Source organism: Equus asinus, chromosome 21 (assembly GCF_041296235.1).
Source record: "Equus asinus isolate D_3611 breed Donkey chromosome 21, EquAss-T2T_v2, whole genome shotgun sequence".
NCBI lineage: Eukaryota > Metazoa > Chordata > Mammalia > Perissodactyla > Equidae > Equus > Equus asinus.
This window is the reverse complement of record NC_091810.1, coordinates 99,000,651-99,008,967: the sequence shown is the minus strand read 5'-3', so window position 1 is coordinate 99,008,967 and position 8,317 is coordinate 99,000,651.

Genomic DNA, 8,317 nt, shown 5'->3' with positions numbered 1-8,317 from the left:
GGATATTGAGTATACAGGTTTATTTATAATAGTAAAAATTGTAACTAACTAAATGTACACAATAGGGAATTTCTAAAATCACTTAAGATCTATTCACACGATGGAATACAGAGGAGCCATCTAAGTCATGTTTTAGAAAAATATTTACTCACAATGGAAAGCTCACAATATGCTTACAGTGAAGGTAACAGAAAATAAAGCAGCATATACAATTGCATTCTAAGTTTATAAAATTTACCAATATATTACAGCTCCCTTTATCCATATATTTCCATTAAAAGCGCTAGAAGAAATCACTGCAAACTGAAATCAAAAGAAAGGAAAAAGAAGACAAAAAATTCCTTTTCCCACTATTGGAAAAACCGGTGGTTGGCATGTTTCCATGTTCATTTCCAGATCGACACCCACGCATGACTTCTAATTACTTTTTGGTGGTGGACTGTGGATGATTTTAATTTTCTCCTTTATATTTTTCTATATTTTCCCACAGGTTCTACAATATTTTTGTATTTCTTTTATAAACAGAAAAAAAATGCTACTGCAAAAAAAAATCCCCTTTTTTACAACTCCTCCACACATGTAAATTCAACTCCAACACTCTCCCACACCCCCCACGCAGTCACCACCCTGAAGGCATCAGCATCATCAGTGACCAGGGTCCCACCAGCTCTGCCACTCAAGAGTCATTTCCTTCACCTCGTCCCCACCGAGGGATTTCCTGTACACATTTGTGGGCCCTGTGTAATCCCAACCTGACCCTGGGTAATGCCGAAAGAGAGGTTCCCCTCGTTCCTTCCCTGATGAAATTGCAGGCCCATGCCTCAGTCTCCCCACAGCCGACTAGGCCTTCATGAGTGAGGGAGGGGATGGCACACCCCTGGCCCCTGACTGAGTGACATCTCAGTCTGCCGAATGTGTGACTAGTTTTGGATTTCTAGAATGTGGATGGTCCACAGGCGCCACCTTCAGACTTTCAAAATGATACTGAAAGACTTAAAGAAAAAGATGGATTTCCAAGGGAATCTCTTCCCAGAGATGCATCAGAGTTTGGCTTCACCCAAACAAAATGGCGCTCTGGGTAGCTGTGAGGGGTCAGGCCGTGGCCTTTCTCAGAACTGTTCCTCACTCATTTTCCTCTCCCTTTCCTACCAGAAGGCAGCTGTGTCTGAGCAATTACCCCTCTCATTGCTACCCTGGCACGAACACACGTTTATCACCAACGCTGACTTCTCTTAATCCTCTGGGCAAAAGCCGTGCTAGGGACCATAAAAAATCATTAAAATATGTTAAGTTATACTAATAATAACAAAAGCTAGCATTTTATAGCATTTTACTTTCACAGAGTGTTTCACATACATTATTCTCTCTCCAGGTCAGGAACTAGACTCAGTGTTGACAAGGCCGCTGATTTGTGCAGTGGCATCTGGTAGCCAATATTTTTGTAATTCCCAGGATGATAGTGTATTTTACCAGGGCCATGATGATGACATCCTCCAAAGGTAGTAGAATTCATCAAAGATGAGGCAGAGAACAGAAAAACAGCATCGGCACTCATGCAGAGCTTTTATTAAATGCAGAGTGATGGATGCTCAATGCCTCATTTTACCCTCACAACAGCCTGCGTGACTGATTCTTTTGTTCACTTAACAAATGAAGAAACGTGAGTTCACATGACTAGTACATGCTAACACGCAGACAGCAAAGCCCACGTCCTTTCTGAGGCCCATAATAAAGAGAAAGGACACAGACCAAGTCCAGCAGGACAGGTCCAGGTCCTAGGTCCAGGTTCTTTGCTGTCTGGCCCTCTCTTCACCTCTTTAGACTGCCAGCCCCTCATCCCAAAACAGGGGGCTTTGGACTAAATGGCCTTTTTTAGAGTCTATGGATCCTAAGGAGTCAATAATGTTCTGGTTCTGGGTAAGCCTTTCCAAGGCTCAAATTCAGTGCTGGCTTAGTAAGATGTTGTCAGAGCAAACAGTAGCAAGCTGTCTTGCTAACTAGCAAGGTGAGACTGTTTCTCCAATAATGCTTTAAACCTACTTACCATTTCCACAGGACTCTGACTTCAAGAACCCCCAATCAAGGAGAAAGACACCCAGTGAATGTTGGTGCAAGTGGCCACGGGTATTTAGTCCCGCGTGTCCACACCCGGACTCCTGGATCTGAGTCTGTGAGCAGTGTGTCTGCACCCCCTCCCCCAGGCTTGTTTGATCCTTGCTGTTCTCCAAGGACCCTGGTGAAGGTCAGGCTCCCTTCCAGGAACAACAACACATTCTGTCCAGGCTTGTCTCTGCCTTCAAGCAAAGGAAAACAACTGGGCCCTAAAGGTTATGAGAACCATGTTATTAACAAAGGCTGTTATGTGGTTTCCAGAGGAAGCTCAAACTCCACGTCAACGCAGGTGAACTCTGCATGCTGAGCCATCCCCGTGAACTCAGGCTGGATCAGTCACCTGGTCAGGCACAGCTGTCAGAAGTAACATGGCTCTTACCTTCCTCCACGTCATTCCCTTCGCTTGATAATCACTTAGAATGCTAGGTAATAGGATCTAATGGATCCTAGGACCTGTCCTCCTGGACTTGGTCTGTGTCCCTTCTCTCTAACCTGGGCCTCAGACAAATGGATACACTAATCTACATCATTTTCTTACTTCTCTTGCAGAGTTATCCTTCTAAACAGTCGACAAATGAACATGACATTATGTGTGTAAAAGTTGCTATTTTTGCTTTACGAAATATATATTAGTTTTTTTAACGTATGTCTCCAATAGGTAAAAAATTACTACCTCTATTGAATGCTATGACATTATGACATGTGGCTTGCCTGTAGCTTTTTCATGAGAAGAAAGGAAGACTAAAACTAAATTGGTTTTCCTAAGTATATCGTGACGTGAGATACAAGTTATTGATGAGAGGCCTTGGGGTGCGTAAGACGCAGGCTTTTTAACACGTCAACACCAGCCACTTGTTACAGAGCCCCCTGAGACTCCAAACAGAGAAAGCCATCAATTACAGCCACGGAGAGAGACACAGACGCTGGGGGCATAAAACATTTTAAACAGCCGCCTTGCTGAATCGAGGAAGCCACAGGCTACCATCTCTTCTGTTGCATCTATTTTCAGGGAAACAACTTGACAGGCAGATTAGTCCTCTGCATCTAAAGCAGATGACTCGCTAAGCAGGAAACTCACCCTCGAAACTTGAAGCCCCTTTCACTTTGATTCGTCACATGTGGCTGTGACTCAATTGTGAAGATGGTAAGCAATTGACGAGAGCTGGGAAACTGTTCTAATCAGAGCCTTCTAGAGAATAAACATCTATTTTTAATAAAATTTCAAATTAAAAAACTGGCCAGGGGCCAGCCCGGGGGCACAGTGGTTAAGTGCGCACGTTCCGCTTAGGTGGCCTGGGGTTCGCCGGTTCGGATCCCAGGAGCGGACATGGCACCTTGTGGCACGCCATGCTGTGGCAGGCGTCCCACATATAAAGCAGAGGAGGATGGGCATGGATGTTAAGTCAGGGCCAGTCTTCCTCAGCAAAAAGAGGAGAATTGACAGCAGTTAACTCAGGGCTAATCTTCCTCAAAAAAAAAAAAAAAAAGCTGGCCAGCTTTAACTCTCATCTGAAAAATTTAACATGGCTGCCTGACTCCAGTCTCGCCCCCTTTTAATCCATTCCCACACTGAAGGAAACTGACCAGGTCAATCCCCAGGCCATTAAAAAAGGTTTTTTACATCTTTATTGAGATACTGTTTAGTGTACAATTCAACAGTTTTTAGTATATTTACACATCTGTGCAGCCATAATCAAAATCTAATTTTACAACATTTCCATCTTCCGAAAAGGAAGACTCATTTCCCATTCCTACCTCATCCCAAGCCCTAGGCAACCACTTAATCTACTTTCTGACTCTGTAGATCTGCCTTTTCTGAACATTTCTTTTAAATGAAATCATACAATATGTGGCCTTTAGTGTCTGATTTGTTTCACATAGCATAATGTTTTGAGGTTTATCCATGTTGTAGTATGTATTAGACTTCATTTTTTAAATATCATTATTAAGATATAATTTATATACCATGAAATTCACCCATTTAAAATCTACGATTCAATGAGTTTTAGTATACTTACAGAGTTGTGCCACCATCACCAAAATCTAATTTTAAAATGTTTCATCACCCCAAAAAGAAGCCCACACACATTAGCAGTCACCCCCCATTCTTCCCACCTCCACCCCCAAACCTAGACAATCACTAATCTACTTTTCTGCAGCCAAAGATTTCCCTATTCTGGACATTTATGTAAATGGAATCACACAGTGTGATCATTTTTACTGGCTTCTTTCATTTAGCATAATATTTTCGAGGTTCATTCATGTTTTAGCATGTACCAGTACTTTATTCCTTTTTATTATTTTCTTTTTGTTGCCAAATAACATTCTGTTGTATGGATATACCACATTTATTTATCCACTCATCAGTTGATGGACATTTGAGTTGTTGCCACTCTTTGGTTATTATGAGCAATGCAGCTAAGAACATTCTTGTACAAGTCTCTGTGTGGACATATGTTTTTAATTCTCTTGGGTAGATATCTAGAAGTGTAATTGCTGAGTAATATGGTAGCCATATGTTTAACATTTTGAGAAAGTGCAAAACTCTTTTCTAAAGTGGTTGCACCCTTTTACACGCCCACTAGCAGCGTATGACAGTTCTAGTATCTCCACATCCTGGTCATACAACATAACTTGTTATCAGTCTTTTTTTATTGTAGCCATTCTAGTGGGTATGAAGTGATATCTCATTGTGGTTTTGATTTGCATGTCCCGAAGAGCTAATGACACAAAGAAATCTTTGTTTTCTTCTAAACATTTTCAAATTTTAACTCTTACATTGAGGTTTATGATCCATTTTGAGTTGGTTTTTGTGTATGATAAAAGGTAAGGTCTAAGTTCATTTTGTTGGGGTTTTTTAATTATAAATAACCAACAATCCTAGCACCATTTGTTGGAAAGACTATTATTTCTCCATTGAATTATCACGGCACCTTTGTCAAATATCAATTGACTGTAAATTAAGGATTTTTTCCCCATATGTCTATTCTTATGTCAGTGTTGTGCTATTTCATTATTCCAGTTTGTAGTAAATATGAAAATCAGGAAAGGTAAGTCATCCAACTTTTTTGTTCTTTTTTCAAGATTGTTTTAACAATTTGGGGTCCTTTCCATTTCCATATGAATTTTAGGATCAGATCATCAATTTCTAAAACAAAAGGCTTGAATTTTGATAGGGATTTTGTTAAATCCATAGATCGATTTGGGAAATGTTGCCATATTAATAATATTAGGTTCATGTGTCAAAAGACCCAGATCATCTTCAAGGGCTCTGCATTTGCCTTAAGATAAAATCTATACACAACAGGCCTTACGAGGTCCATCTGGATCCAGCCCCTAGTTAATTAACCAGCTTCCTCTTTTGCAGCATCCCCTCCCATCGTCAACTCAAAGCACACCACCAGCCACAGAAACCTGCCATCATTTCCTTAAGCACACGATGCTCTCTTCCATCCAGGTCTTTCCTCGCTCACATATGCACCACATTCCCTGTGTCCCACACCTGATTCACTTCTTTTCCATCATATATCAGCTTACTTTTCACTTCCTCTGAGACTCATATCCTGAGATACTCAACCCCCCACAATCTTCCTTATTTACCTTTCATTGCACTTACATGGCAGACTTTAGGTTATTTGTGGAAAACAGGGTAGTCAAGACCTCAAAGTGGTTGAAATGTCTGACACCACTGGTCTCTATTTTAAGCAGTATTAGAAATGTTTGCAGTTTTACAACTGTCCATATGTCTTAAAATATTTTATTACTTTTCATACAATTTTCAGGATTTTTTTTCCTAACATTTCTTCCACACTATTCTACCTGCTCATACTATTTATAAGGGTTGTTATTGGCTGAGTGATGCCCCCTCAAGGTGTGCATATCTTAATCCCTGGAACCTGGGAATATGTTAGACTATATGGCAAAAGGGACCTCACAGATGTAATTAGGTTAAGGACCTCAAGATGGGAGACGATCCTGGGTTATCCAGGCAGGCCCAGGATGTCATCCCAGTGTTCTCATGAGAGGAAAGGAGAGCGAGACTCCACAGAAGAGAAGGTAAGACAGCAAGAGCAGGTACTAGAGCTCTGGCAGCCTCCTCCCCATGGAGCCCCTGGAAGGAGCCAGCCCTGCTGGCATCTCGACGTTAGCCCAGGGAACGTGGTTTCAGATTCCTGACCTCTGGAACTGTAAGAGAATAAATTTGTGTTGTTTTAAGCTACTAAATCTGTCGTAATATGTTACAGCAGAAATAGGTAATACAATAGTAATGACTTAGAAATAACCTAATATCCAACTAAAGGGACTGGTTGGAAACAACCTGGATCTCCAATAAGAGGGGTTAGTTGGAAACAACCTAAATGTGTACAGGATGGAATTGGTTATATAAATTCTGATAATTTTCAAACGAATAGGTGTGATCTGATCATTTTTTTAAAAAGTATTTAAAATTATCTGGAACACTATCTACCAAGTTATTAAAGTATATAGAATAATGGGTATTCTTTATTCTAATCTTTTTGGGTTTTTTATCTGCAATGGGCTTAAGGCTGCATTGTTTTTGTAATAACAAGGGAGAAAAAGCAATAAAATAAACTTAAGCAATGAAAGAAACAGGAAGATAAAAGGAAAGGATTTGGAAATTTTTTTTTGAGGAAGACTGGCCCTGAGCTAACATCTGTTGCCAATCTTCCTCTTTTTGCATGAGGAAGACTGTTGCTGGGCTAAAATCTGGGCCCATCTTCCTCTATTTTATGTGGGATGCTGCCACAGCATGGCTTGATGAGCGGTGCTAGGTCCACGTCTGGGATCCAAACCTGCAAACCCCAGGCAGAGGAGCTCAACCGCTTCACCACCAGCCTGGCCCCTGTATTTGGCATTTCTAGGAGCTTGATTGGATTTGATTTCTTAATCCCTAAGTTATATGCCTCCAGCTTTTCCTGTGTTATTTGTTCAGTACTGTTTTCAAGAACTTTTCCATCTTGTCAAGCTTAGCATCTTAGCAACCTCAGCATATATTATTTTCTCTCCTTGTTAAGTTGAGAACTTTCACTTGTCACATAAAGGAAGCACTTTACGGCTTCTTTGGTAACTTCAGATTGCTGGCATCACTACTCCTGCACTTTGGGGCCATTATTAAGTACAGTAAGGGTTACTTGAACACAAGCACTGTGATACCATGACAGTCAATCTGATAACTGAGACGGCTACTAAGTGACTAACGGGCGGGTGGTGTGTACAGCGGATCTGCTGGACAAAGGGATGACTCATGTCCAGGCAAGATGGAGCAGGACAGCGCACAACTCCATTACACCACGCAGAACAGCATGCAACTTAAAACTATGAATTGTTTATTTTTGGAATTTTCCATTTAATAATTTCAGGCCATGATTGACTGTGGGTAACTGAAACTATGGAAAGTGAAACTGCAGATAAGGGGGAACAACTATACATACCCCTAGAGATGGACATCTAGGTTATTCCTGACCTTTGTCTGTTAGAACAAGGAAGACTGCCATGAACATTCTCATATGTCTTTCTGAGGACTTTTTTTTTTTTTTGGTGAGGAAGATTAGCCCTGAGCTAACATCTGTGCCAGTCTTCCACCACTTTGTATATACGTCACCACTTCAGCATGGCTGATGAATGGAATAGGTCCGCTCCTGAGTGTGAACCTGCAAACCAGAGCCGCCAAAGCTGAGGGCATGGAACCTTAACCACTCGGCCACAGGGACGGCCCCCAAACTGAGGGCGTCTTTTTGCAAAACTCTATGCCAGTGGTTCTCTGGATGTCAAAATTTCTCTGGGCATAGAATTTCTAGGCATTGTATACACAGCCTCTTAATTTTGCTCTGGACTGACAAGATAGCCCACTGGAATAGCTGTTTATACCTCCACCAGCAATATATGGGAATTCTCATATCCCCACATCTTTAGCCAGTATTTGATGTTAACTGACTTCGTAATTTTTGCCAACTAGATTGTTGGAAAATGGAGTCATTTTACTTTAAATTGTATTTTTCTGATTATATTCATTTAAGATATTTAATAATTATACGTTTCCCTTTCTATTAATTACTTATTAACAGTCTGTGTTTTCTGACTTTTCTTGCTATGAGTTAAAATAATCTTAATGAATTCCTTGAAAGTTCTAGATATTAATTTCTCATTGGTTTTATACACTGAAAATAGCTTTTTCAAGCTCTTT